The sequence below is a fragment of the Anser brachyrhynchus genome (assembly GCF_964034855.1).
Source record: "Anser brachyrhynchus genome assembly, chromosome: 1".
Lineage (NCBI taxonomy): Eukaryota > Metazoa > Chordata > Aves > Anseriformes > Anatidae > Anser > Anser brachyrhynchus.
In genome coordinates, this window is record NC_137694.1 from 20,022,156 (window position 1) to 20,036,689 (window position 14,534).

At 36.8% G+C, this 14,534-nt stretch overlaps 1 long non-coding RNA gene across 1 annotated transcript; it reads left to right on the forward strand.

The window, feature by feature from the left end:
• The first annotated feature begins 6,678 nt into the window (after positions 1-6,678).
• On the forward strand, positions 6,679-11,646 carry LOC308188365. Its single transcript, XR_013945451.1, has 3 exons — positions 6,679-6,774; positions 10,258-10,330; positions 11,170-11,646. It is a non-coding gene; the product is annotated as an uncharacterized lncRNA (long non-coding RNA).
• Positions 11,647-14,534: the final 2,888 nt, after the last annotated feature.

Genomic DNA, 14,534 nt, shown 5'->3' on the forward strand with positions numbered 1-14,534 from the left:
TCAGTCCTATTTATTAGATCAAAAATATACAAATGCACAACTACAATTCTTACAGCTTTCCTTACTGTAATATCAAAATCCTCACAGAGTGGTGACATTTACATCATTTTACATTTTAATATAGTCCATATAGCTTTATATGGTTATAACAACGTTTTAGGGACTATATTATATGGATACCTAAGGGATCTGATCCGTAAGGTGAAGAAGTATCTTCAATGGGTCCATGCATATCAATGCACCCTTCAACAGCTCTCACTTGAGCAAATGATTTGCTTCAGTTGCTTCTGTGAAGAATAGTCAAAGATGAAAAAGATTTAAAAAAGAAAAAAAAAAGAAAAAAAAAGAAAAGAAATATATTAAAGTAAATTGAAGAATAGAGAAAAGAGATCAACAGAAGAAAAGTAAGACAAAATGCAAAAGACCCACTAAAGGTTTTGGGAATTAATGTAGGGCAGGAGGGGCAACTGAAATGCCCACTTACCCCAAAAAAAGATAATACTCAAGTATAACAAAATTCAGCTTTTTATACAAAAATAAGTTTCCTGATATATCTTTACATCTATTGTTCCTTGCTATATATTGTGGTTTAAGCTAGCAGGCAGCTAAGCATCACACAGCCATTCACTCACCCCCAGCACCCCACAGTGGGATGGAGGGGAGAACTGGGAGGAAAAAAAGGTGAAACCTTTGAGATATAAACAGTTTAATGAGACAGAAAAGGAAGGGAAATAATAATTATGATTATGATTATGGTGGTGATGATGATGATAAATAACAATAATGATAATAATAATAGAATGTACAAATGTACAAAGCAAATGATGCACAATCCAATTGCTCAGCACCTGCTGACCAATGCCCACCCCATCCCTGAACAGCAGTTCCCCCCACCCCAGCCAACCACCCCATATTAACTGTTCAGCATTACGCCATATGGTATGGCATATTCCTTCGGCCAGTTTGGGTCAGCTGTCCTGGTTCTCTCCCCTCCCAGATCCTTGTGCACCCCCAGCCTGCCCACTTGCAGAACAAGCTGAAAAGTCCTTGGCTTAGTGGAAGCACTGCTCTACAACAACTAAAACGCTGGTGTGTTATCAGTATTATTCTTATCCTAAATCCAAAACACAGTACCATATCTGCTACTAGGGAGAAAATTAACTCTATCCCAGCCAAAACCAGGACAGTATATCAGGTGGAAAGGTGAATTAGGTGTACAACACATGAGCCACTAATCAGTCAACCTTTCATCGAAGTTATTCCTGGTCTTCAGGGTACACTGAACAGGATGGGACCAGGATGGCTTTAAACCTCTGCAAGACTCCTTGGCCAATGGCTGCCTTTGGGACATGGAAAAGCTCATACAACTTAAAGCAATAATACCCCTATTTTGTTCTGGGTTGTACCAGACCATCCTTTGCATTGTAGGGATGTATTATTGTATATCCAAGGACTGAAAAGCAATGTACTTCTTGATATAACTTCTTTGTATTCCACCAGATCATTTCTGTGATAGCAAACTCTTAGATACCTACATAACAGAGCATTTTGTCCCTTTGAACTGCTCTGAGAAAAGATCAAAAGCTAATCTGGACTATTCAAAAATGTATATTTGCTTGCCCTCTCAAACTAGTGTTAGGCACATGAAGTCACTTAGCACAGACAGGCATTTTCACAGTACTAAAATGGTTCAGAAATTTCTTTTCTTGGTTGAAATAAGTCACAAAATCTCTGAGACTGAATATATTCAAGCATGACGTATTATATGTTCTTCAGTGGACTACACTGACGATAACGATGGTCTTGAATGTAAGAACTATAACTTTCTGCAGCTATATAACTTCCATTTCATATATTTTGGTTTATGTTTACTTCATCTAAGAGTCACAGAAAGTGTCAAAACCAACCAACCAAACAAACAAAACAGCAATAACAATAACAACAAGAATCCTTGAGTAGATTTTCCACTGCTGAAGTTCTTTGACAAAATTGAGTATTGGATAAAATGCCATTCAGTGCCAGAGGATTGCAAAAGGTCTTCTTTGAATATAGCAACCTTCAAGTGTCTGTATAATACTTAAATTGCCCTTAATTTAGTAGCTGGACTGAACTAGTTATCATGAACATCAAAAGGTTTCCAGAAATACAGTCATTAAATATTTTTCCTTTTCCTAGCATTAAAAAGCAACTCCTGGCTTTATTAGCATAAGTTTTCTCTTTAACTGGGTGCTAATGATGGTGCTTTTTCAAGATTTTTCACAGCTAGTACCTTGGGGTAAGTAAACATATAAATAGGTTTGGTAAGCTTTGGGGCTGAAGTCTCAGGTTAACAGCACCATTATAAAAAGGATATACAATTACTACACTAAGTATTTCCTTAAGTCACCTTTGGTGCTTTACATTTCAAAATGACTCATAATATGACCAGTCATTAATATATGCCCAAATATATATATATATATATATATAAATAAATAAATAATAATAAAAGGTTATTTTCTTACAGCTTCAGTCAAATTCTAAATAATGGCCATTTACTGAATTTCAGTGATGCATTATTTAACAGTATCCCTGTTCATAATTTTTGCTTTAAAGTGAACTCAAAATGGAGTAAACTCTTCTAAAAGGAAAACACAAGCAAGTGGAATCCATAGAAATAGTCTCTCAGACCAACATTTGTGGTACATATTTTATTTACATATTTAGTTAAAGACCTTTTACTCTCTGTAGCCACAACTGGTGTTTGTTGGCAACTTAAGTCCTTCTTGATTTCCCATCATCTGCTACCTTGTGCTGGAAGATTTCATGGAGGTAATAAAAATTCAGTCTTTCTTTATAACTTAAATAGGTTCAGGCTAAGTTTTTTTTCTTTTATCTTTTTGTTCTAGTAATGCAGGAGGTATGGAGGAGTGAGGGTTGTCACTGATGACATTTGAGGTATAGGTTTGTCAGTGATAGAGTACCACAAGCCCTGGTCCTAACCTGTATCAATCTAGTGGTACCACAAGTCATTATTCTTTCAGAAGCCCGTAACAGCCTCCTATCACCAACCTTCAGTCTGCAAAAGCACTATCTTCCACCAGAGAGTATCTGTATTCCTGTTCTCAAAATATAATGATTTCTGCTTTGAGATTCAAGGAAAAGAACAAATCAAACTATTATTAATGTTTTATGCACTGATCTTAGCAGCAGTAGTTTTAACTGTAAAAATATTACTCATTTGTAAATATTCTTTCCTACAAAAATGCTTCATTCTGTGTAGCAGACTTAAACCTTCCCCAATCAGACAAGGAAGAGGAGAAGCTGGCAGAAAGAGAGCTACAATTCAGCTATTCTCCAGACTTCCTAGGTCAATTTTCTCTTTGCTCGATGTTTTTAAATGCGAAATGACTGTCACTGACATGAACTAGGAACTCTCCATTCTTCAGGAATTCTAACATATTGATCAAGATGAAAGAAAATTAGCCTATGAAGCAGGAATAGGGGAAAAAAATAAAACTGTAAAGTTAATATTGACTAAGTTCATCTTCAGATTTTGTAACTGTTTTTAGTATTTTAAAATCTATTTAAAATATTTAATATTTTCTTCATGAAATGAAAAATTTAGGATGATTCTTTTTTTAACATTTTTTTTTCATTGAAAAAAAATAAGCTCCTCTGAAGTATCTAAGGGATATGACTTCTGCCTCTCAACACATCATTAGTTTTTCAGTCTGTGGAGTACTCAGTGTGTACATGGGCTGAAATAAAGGCAGCCTTCATTAGGAAAAAACAGATTGAGACTTTCTCGACAGAGTGGTGTCTTGGCATTTCCAAAGTCACTGCAGAATATTCCTATGCTACTGAATCACAGAAATGCAGTGTAAAATTATTCATTGTCCCTCGCAGCCTCTTTCCTTTCCTTTCCCCTCTTTTCCTTTCCTTGTCTTCCCTTGCCTCGCCTTGCCCCACCTCGCCTAGCCTCGCCTCTTTTCCTCTTCTTTTCTCTTCTTTCCTCTTTCTTTACTTTATTTTACTTTACTTTACTTTTTTTCCTCCCTTTAAGCCATACAAATTTAGCTTCTGAACATAATTTTGCAGCATTCCTGTAGAAATACCAATGGTAGTACCCACAATGCTGGACATGTTTCCAACCGAAAGATTTTCTACAGACTAAAATAAAATAAAATAAATAAAATAAAATAAAATAAATAAAATAAAATAAAATAAATAAAATCTAAATGCTAAATAAAAAAAGTATTTTTCATTTTCTTTTAGCATTGAAACAAAGCAAGATTTCCTTGTGATCAAAAAGACTACTTCAATCCAATTTCCATCTGTCTTTGAATAAGGTGCAACTATAACAATTTGATATGCCAGATTGAGATCTGGACCTTATCCTTACAACTAAGAAGTTTACTCATGCATGTCTTTGTGCTTTTAGCTGTACAAATGCATTACCTTCTTTAACAATGCCCTCTGGTCAGCTGGCTTACTGCACCAGGCATTCAGCTCCAGACAGATATGGAGAATATTAACCATGTCAATGTTTTACCTCCTACTGCCTTGACCTTCGCTGGGGAAAGCAAAGATCCCAGAAATAGAATACCTGAAGGAGTAGATTAATTTGGGATGAATCCTTTTCATTTTGGGCCAGATCCCAAGCCAGAATCAATTTAAAGAGTCTGTGTAAGCCAACAGAATTATGTTACTGAAACCAGTTGAATATCCTTTGCAACAACAGGCTTTTCACCCCTCAGGAGAATATTATTTTTCAGTTGATAATAGGCTGCCTGAAATATTAAAAACACTAAAGTAAGCATATATATATTCTAAGTAAATGGTGTCCTTTAGAATATTTAGGAGCTAAACTAAAACTATCATGATTGGCACCTTGTTTCTGTATAAATAATAATTAGTTTTATTTTTGCAGGCTTTTTCTCAGGTATCTTTGCAGGCTTTCTTCTTATAATTGCTGGATTTTTTTCAGCACTTTACTAATACAGTATTGTGAATATACCCGGTCTCAATTTCTTATTTTTAAAGAAGGTTTTATCCTTTACAGCTACAGCAGAAAACACAAAAAATTCTCTCTAATATTTTAATGGCATAAAAAGTCTGAACAGCAAATAAAAAAAAATACATACATACATTAAAAAAAAAAAAACTCAGAATATTGAAAATATCCTTGAATTGAATATTGAAAACATTCTTGAATTGAATATTGAAAACAAGCTGGTAATATCCTGTATCACTTTTCATCATTCCAGCTTTCGAGTCTGGCAGTGCAGCTGTTAGTCCCATTTCACAAATTAAGAAGCTGAAGTAGTGCTTTGGATGAAACAGTGTGAGCAGCTTTTGAAAGTGAGCCAAGTGTTAGGGTCCAGAGGCAGCAGGGAGCACTAAGGGTCCCAAAAGCCCCGGGTTAAAGCTCAGACTGTTTTCATCTAGCTATTAGACTGTAACATCATGTAATGAGCTGATGCCTCAGAGAAAACCAATCAATCCTTACCATTTCAGGGTGATCTTAGTGACAGGCTCTGTTTTGGAAAGCCAGAGATCCTAGCTCCAAACCTGCATGCAATTCTCCAGGCTATGCAACTTGGTGCAACATCAGAGCAACAGTTGATAAGGCAAATTAGTGTGAAAGTAACATAATTTATTCCAGTGTAAATAATGTGACAAATTCTCCCAGATTATTTAACTAAGCATGATACTGACAATTGGCAAGAAGCGTTCCTGACTGGGGAGAAAAAAAAAAAAAAAGTTTTAATTGGAATAATTGCAAAGCATTTTAATGACTTCTATTTTTAACAAGGAATAAATGTTCATGAGACCTACCATGTTGATAACTCACAATTTCCTCCACAAGCATCACGTCTGGGGCAGGAGCTGAGCAAGCTGCCCCATTAATGAGTCTGAGCTTTGTTTTGAAGGAATAGCAGTGACAGGAGTTCGATAAAACTCTGACAGAAAGGACGGGAGAGGGCTGCATGACTGACCAACCATGGTCACTTCTCAAGACAGAGGAGCACCCAGCCTCTGGGGCAAACTCATACATTGGCATGAGATAACACCTGCCACCAGAGGGTCTCTGGTGTGCCAGGAGCCCACGGCCCGGGAGCTGCTCCACTATTTACGTACTGTGAACAGATGATACCAGAATTTATACTCTCTAATGTCTGCAGATTATTAGAAGCAAAAAATACCAAACTCGATTAAGGTAACTCCTCCTGTGGGGGGAGTTCAGCTCTGCGAGATGAGGTGAATTGCAGGAAAGGTTTGTAAACCAGAAGCACCGCAGCCCCACAGGGTCCGTGTGCTGCTGTGGCTGCCACCCTGGGAGCTGAAGGCTCCCCAGGGAAAGTCCCTTGCAGGATGGCACAAGCACAGGTTCCCCCCAGGCTTGGCACCAGCCCCATCTGGAAGCTGCACTGGGGCATGTACACAGCATGCCCCTCCTTTCCAGACACACCATTTCAGCAAGTCTGCAACACCGCCCCAGCAAACGAGCCATGCAACAGGGAGGCTTTCAGGTACAGCCTACGAGAATCATCACTTATCACCATTTTTTTTTGTTGTTTTACTTTTTGAAGACAAAGTCAGTAAGCTTTGAAATAAAAAAACTAAAATAAAAAATGACGACTGTTTTTTTCCCCCTTCCTCCTTGCCTAGTGAAACCTCCCACACTTTAACAGTGGGAAGTGATGCCTCATGGGGAAGAATTGCCCTGAAATGCTTTGGAGCAGCAGTGGGGTATGAACATCCAGCTGACCCAGCCCTGCTTCCATCAGAGTAAGACAAAATGGTATTATAGTTTGGGTTCAGAAGAACAAATGCTTTCCATGTTGTTTTTATACAAATCTCAGTTTGCAATACAATTTTTTTTTGTTTTTGTTTGTTTGTTTTTGTTTGTTTTTACTCTAATTAATTTTAGAAAGGCTTTTTATTACTTTTACATTTATAATACTTTCAGTAGTAGCATTTTTTCTGCTACTTAAGACTTAAAAACTTAAGATTTTTAAGAGGAGTGCATCAAACCAATAAGGACTCCCATCAGTCTTTGCTTTGTGATGAATTTTTTATACTGTAAATATTTTTGAAAGCCTTTTTTACATTTATATTACTTGCAATAATAACCTTTTTGTGATAACCTGCAAATCTGAATAGTCAATTAGAAAATTCATGCCCTCTGAAGAGATTTCTCTTTTAATTTGTTTTTATTTCAAGAATAGTTTATCTTATGCTTCTTAGTGTATAAAATAAATAAAAAGACAATATTGATAATGCATGTTTACTGCAGAGAAACATTCTCCATTTAATTACTCTGCAAATAATACAGCTTCACATATAAAAAATAGACTAGCAGATGAACACAAGGTTATCATAAGTAAATGGTTAAAGAAGAGAATAAGCTCCCCTCATGTACACACATTTTAATGTTTCCTCAGGCAGTTTGGACTGAAGAAGATCTCCTGCTGGGACATTTTAAGAATAAAAGCAATTAACACAAATAACAGTTGACTATTTACATTCTCAAGACCTGATCTCTCTCTTATTAAAAACAACTGAAAGACTCCCCATTATGTAACAAGACTGGATGAGACCTTTAATTTTTCTGTCACCTTTCTATAGTGTTATGTGGGTGTGTTGTCATTTTGTTGGCATTAGAGACGATAAAATGAAAAATTACATGGGTAGATTTTCTTCATGTTTAGATTACCTTCTGTACAAGCTTTATACACAGTTTTGAGGATCAGGTCTAACCTTCCCACTACTGTTTCTGACTCAGCCCTTTCTTTAATAAGCACGAGATACTAAGGGAAAATTATTGTAGAATGTTCTAAATTCATTTCACAATCAACTCTGTCTGTGAAACACTATAATTCAGCAATATTGCATTCTGGTAAGCGCCTTTTTTTTCCCAGAAGTACTAGCTGAAATGTGCAACGTGATTTCTCTTATACATGCGTAATGAAAAAAAATATTGCAGGTGATGAATAGAGGTGGGATAGATTTATTAAAACAATTTGTGTAATGTCTCATAAAACTTTACTATCTCCAAAATTAACTTCAATTGGAATTGCAATAAACATAATCATACAGGGTAGAAACTATCTGGATAGCCATAAATATGCGTTAATTATAAATATCAATATTTTGATTTATGGTCAAAAGTGGTAAGGAGACTGGCAGTAGATCCCTGTTTTGTTTAAAATTTCCATGTCAAATCTGGAAAGCAGAGAAAAATATGATAGTAACAGAAGCAATCTTGAGACGTAAAAGTACTTATGGAATTTAGAAATGCAATAACAAAAATTGTTACAATTTAGGAAATACAGTCTCACCTTGGAATAAGACTAATGTAGATCAAAACTTGAAAGGAGGAGAAACCAGGAAACCTGCAAAGCAATCACATCAGAGGGGTTTCAGGCTGATGGCAATTTCCTGTAGCTACGTGATAACATCAGCTCCTGCCAGGCTGCCTAGACCACTATTTTCTGGAATAATCCAAGACTTCAGCTGCCCAGACACATGGCAGATGAGCATAGGGTCAGAGAAAGACCTGAGCAAATGCAGTTCTGCATGGCTACCTTAGCTTTTGTCCTCTTTTTTTGAGCAACATTGTAAAGCAAACTGGGTTTCTTCATTTTGGTTCCTATCAACCTTAATTCTAACTATCCCTGGTAAGAAAGAAGTCATAATGATCTCCATATGCTTCAGGGAAAGGCGGTAGCACCTAATTTTAATTCTCAGAAACCTTCAGCAACTGCAAAATATAAATAAAATGCAATGCAAGAAAGAGAGACTTAATCATCTTGGTTTTGTTAGGTTTCTCCAAGATAATTTCCTTTTTATCCTTCATAGTAGGATTTTGTCATTTCCACATACCAAGCTCAAGCCTCTGCATGTTTAGATGCCCTGAACAGTAATGGGCAGGTACAGTGTGTTCCTTAAATGAATGTAAATAAATTTTATATTTATTTATTTATTTTCTATAGCCAGTAAATGAGGATGCATCATTGCATCATTTGAAGTGTTATGCATCCAACTGTGGGCAACCATGAACCTGCTAATGCTGCAGAGTTGCACCCAGTACAGAACCGTTTGAGTGACAGAGCAGTCTGCAGTATAAAAATTCCCACATTTCTCATCTGTGAAGCCTATTATATATCTAAAGTGGTTCTTCTGCCTACTCTTTGGCTATTCCCACAAGACAACAGGAGGGGCTGTCCACCTCCAGGCTGTGGCATCAGATATTGCTTCTCTTATGTCCCCTGAGAAGCACAGCTAGACAGCTGGACCAGTAGATGGTGAAAGTCTGCAAAAAAACTCTCTGTATGGACTCCTTCTGAGCCACCTGGAGAGAGGGAAAGGCCACTCATAAAAACAAACAAACAAGCAAAACCCTCAGTACTTTCAATTTCAGGATTTGCTGAGAGGATTACTTGTTTTTAAAACAATTGTTGGGGTTAAAATTGTGGTAGGAACAGGGCTGGGTAGCATCTACATCTAGCAATGTACAGTGCATTTGGGTGCATAGGGGTACCTTTGATGCTTTTGCTTGCATTAAATGTGCAGAAGGCATTAAGAGGTGTCCATGCTACTAAACAGCCTCTATACTCTTAAACAGCTTGTTTCAAAACACACTTGTATTAGAATATCTACTGAATATCACTAGAAACTGGCTAGAGCAATCTGCATCATTTCAGCTACCAATTTTGAGGGTACCAGAGCTGGTCTGAAAGCACTGCTGCTCGCTTCAGAGGCGCTTACAGTGCACCCACAGCCATGAGCACGGCACACTGCGCTTCAGAGCTGCTCACAAAGTTGCAAACTGCAGCAAGACTGCTATTAGCAGGATTATTTGAGGAGGCACTCACAGTCCAATAATGCCATCTTGTGGACTCTGCCTGCAGATGAAAATTTCAAAATCTAGGCTTGCCATCCAGAGATCAGCGATGAAGACAGATTTTTTTATCACATTTATGGCACTCGAAAAAAAATTTAATTATTTTTTAAAGACTCTTTAATGAATCTTTAAGAGCAAAGTGAGGATGTTAAGTACTCCTGAAACAATCAAAGAAACTGCAGTTTACCAAAAAATTAATATTATCTAATAATAAATATTTTACAGCTGCAATGTTTTACAGTTACAGGGAGCAGTTTTATGTGCACGAATTTTCAATTTAATTTAATGGTTTATAAATTCAGACATAAAAGTTAAATGAAATCTCTTAGAGAGTGGCTTGGTAAAGAAATTTGCTCTCCCAACAGACGTTAGCCGGTAAAGCAGCTTTAATACAGGAAAACTGCTCTTCTATTGAGTTACTCAGGTTTCTTTAAAGAGGTTAGTGGGCATTAAGCATTTTATTTACCCTATATTTTCATCTAAAATGTTTTAATATATTTACATCCTAGTTAAAGACATTTTCAAAAGCTGATTAAGAAAAAAAAAAAATCAGTGTTCAAGCAAGGAGAGGTATAAGTGAAAATTCAAAACACCATTATCTGGATTTGATAGCTTGTATCCAGCATGATACTATATGATACAGAATTGCATGTGTGATGTACTTAATTTTACTACTGTCACACTTTTTCAAACTGCCTGCTTTGTAAGCAGCCTGTCCTCCTGTAGCCTGATTGCTAAGCTTGGAAATCTCAGGCAATCAGATGCTCCCAACAGCAGGGCACATCTGGAGAATGCAAGTTCATTATGGGGAACGATGAGCCCTGCTCCCTGCTCTGTCATCTGCTATCAAGGAGACTGTTTCATCCAAAGATAAAAGCTAAGAGTATTGTTTTATGTTTTCCAAGGCCCTGCCGTATGTGCAGCTCCTTCTTTGTACTGTTAATATGCAGCTTACTATGAGACCTCTAAATGCCAAATTCATTTCAGAACCCAATGAGCATGTGATGAAAAAGTCCCTTGATCAATATTAACAATATGTTGGGGATATATGATATAGAGAATATCAAACTGGGACATTATTAAATACATTTTGTTGTTGTTGTTTAAGCATTTTGCTTTTTATTCCAGAGATGCTGTGTAAAACATTAAAAAGTTTGAAATCTAATCGCATAGTAACTAGCCAGTAATAATCAGCCATTAGTATTACCCTGAACTGCATTTCTTTTACAGGTTCATTTTCTTAAATTGAAACTTTCCTTTAATATTTTATCACACAGAATCACAGAATCATCAAGGTTGGAAGAGACCTCCAAGATCACCTAGTCCAACTTCTGACCTAACACTAACAAGTCCTCCACTAAACCATATCACTAAGCTCAACGTCCAAACATCTCTTAAAGACCTCCAGGGATGGTGACTCAACCACTTCCCTGGGCAGCCCATTCCAATGCCTAACAACCCTTCCAGTAAAGAAGTTCCTCCTAATATCCAATCTAAACCTCCCCTGGCGCAACTTTAGCCCATTCCCCCTTGTCCTGTCACCAGGCTTGTGGGAGAATAGACCAACCCCTACCTTGCTACAGCCTTCTTTAAGGTACCTGTAGAGAACGATAAGGTCACCCCTGAGCTTCCTCTTCTCCAGGCTGAACAATCCCAGCTCCCTCAGCCGCTCCTCGTAAGACTTGTTCTAATATATTGCAGTCATTTAAAATATGGGTTGAATTTATAATATCAGCTAGCTAATTGTATGAGAGTTCTGGTGTAATTTTCTATAACATTTTATACAATAAGTACTTATTTTGAGTTAAGTTTGTCTCTATGTACTATGTTATCTATGTGCTGTAATAATACACGGAGGAGCTTCTAAATTAATACACACAGCTTTTGTCCTAGAAGTTGAAAAAGAAATTGAAAAAATGCAAATATTCAACCATTTGTGTACAAAGTAATCAGATGAATTTTTTAACAGTGAACATTCATTTTCACTTTCCAAGTTGAAATTGTTCATATCTGATTTTCAGAAACACTTAACTTTGTCCAGTCTACATGAAATGAACACAAAGGTTGCTCGTCTTTTGAAAAAAAAAAAAAAAAAAAGGGTCATGAATGTCTTGAACAGGGAGATGTAAGATCATTTTATTGGGAAACGTACACCATCATGCCTCAGTGAATATTAGTGCATATCTAAACGCCTCAGATCTATGAGGGTGTGAACATAGCACTCTCTAGAGCAAAGAGCAGGGTGGAATATTTCAGACCTTTAGAGCAAGAAGGACAAACAGACCAGGTTCCTTCCACCAAATTCCAGTGGATTTGGATAGCAAAAGGCACTCCCATGCTAAAATAATCACATCTCAGAAGAACAAAAATCACAGACCTCCACTCAGCAGTTATTGAGCCTGTAACCACAGAGTAACAGATATGCCATAAGCAGAGATAACAGAAAACCAACATCCGTTTCATTGTCTGTTGTTGTAGTTAGCTTGTCAGTTTTATTATTTTACCTTTTGTTCTAATTCTATAACTTTACAACTTTTCATATTATCAAATTTCTCATATGAAATATGTGAGCAGAACCAGATATTTTCAGTCACAACAATAACAACCATACATCTTTTCATATGATATATTTTGACATGTTTATATTATCATCTTTCTGTTAGACCATAGTTTTGATGAAAACATAAATGTGACACCAAATATCATAAAAAGGCGAATTGTACTTATATAGAATAACAGAATATGGGTAGCTGCAGAGTACATCTAATCTATAATATCCCTAGACAGATCAGGTGACAAAAGCTGAAGTTCTGGAAGTGACTTCTGATAATAAAGACACAAGCATTTAATCTGCTCCAGCACCAATTACTATTGTATCAAAATGTTTCTTCCCACTAAATATAACATAAACAAATAAATAAAATGAATTCCTGAAACAGGGCTACTAACAGGTAGCTTGTATCTTATGTTGTAGTCCAGAGAGACACAGAAACACTGAGTGAAACTGGTGGCCCTTCCCCCAGGTGCTCCAAAGACAAACGTGATAAATTCTATGGTGGTTCTCACCTAAAAATTCCTCAATTAAATTAATAGGAAAATGAAGGCAGAATTACTATTTGTGCAAGTGAAAAATAAACTGTAAATGTCAAAAAATTACTCTATTACTAGAGAACAATTTAGCTGGATTTTGCTCCTTTGGAAAGGACTGAACATCAGTAGAAGTGTTTTAGATATGTGTGTCCTGGTCATCAACATCATATACCTATGGTATTTTACCTTTCAAAAAAGGGCTAAGCTTCTCTAGGTTGAAGTCAATAAGGTTAATGCTAAGGCCATGCACATCAGCAGTTACAGCACTCTAGGTCTATCACACTTTATTCATGAAAACTGATTTATATGTTTATTTATTTATTTATTAACTTCTGATTTTAGGATATATTGTGCTCACTGGGAATCACTTTCATCTATTAAAGCAATGGGGATTTCTTGGGAATTTTTGTATGCACATATTACTCATCTGCTGCTCCATAAGTTTGCTGCAGCCACATGCTGAAATTCTCTTGAAATTTGGCTTTAATTACAAAAAATCACAACCATTGCTCAGAAATCTATTTTTCTGGAAAGACAAGCTTGGTCTGTTTCAAGTAGTTTAACAGAGACTTACCATTTACAGGGACAATGAATTATCATCATGCAGAAGCCAACAAAGCAAAATCTCATTTAAACCAGCTTTGAATTTTAGTGGTTTTAGAATAGGCTTGAACAGACATTTCTGTACGGGAATATAAGATTTAAAGAGCCAAAGGCTGTGATGTATCCACACCTGCCTATGAGGGAATATGTGGTCAGTCTCTGTCGTGTCATGCTTAAAACTGAGTTAAACTGACATATTTGCACCTACATTTACCAGCACAAGGAGATAATCCTGGCGGAAATATGGAGGTAATTTTAAGCAATGCCACAAAATCAGCCTTGCCATTATTACTCATAGGTCTGCCATATCGATATAGGAATTCTTTGTGACTCAAAGATAAAGAGATATTAATCCTGCGTGACAATAATATTCTTTGTTGCTATACATTTTTATGACCCAGTTGCTGTATTCTTCTGCATGAACAATATTCTGGACAGCTCTCAGTTACCATACATTTTTTCATGGAGCAAAGAAGCTAAAGCAGTGGGTTCTATTTTCCATCATCCTTTGGGGCCAATAACATGAGCTAGCATATCAGAGCTCGAAGACAAGTGATTTCTTTCATAGCAATAGTATCAGCTGTGTTTCCACAGAATTAAACATCGTGAGAGACCTTGGTCTGCTCTCTCAGCCCCTATTTCTGATGAATGGAGCAGCTGAAGTTTGAGGAAGAACTATAGTATCTGTGAATGACTGCATGAAACAACGAGGTGTGATTGCAGCATGGGACAGCAGCAAGAGACATACTGCATACTGAGCTGGAGGGATTTGCTGTCCCCTGGTTGATATCACTGCAGAAGAGAGGTTTTGCCCACATTTTGTTCACAATGAATGGATACCCACATCACACAGCGCTCAAATGGCAGCAACTTTGCAGAAACTTTCAAGCAGTGAATCAGTTGCATAAGAACCACTTCAGCAGTGCCCCAGATGTCTCCAGAAAAAGGT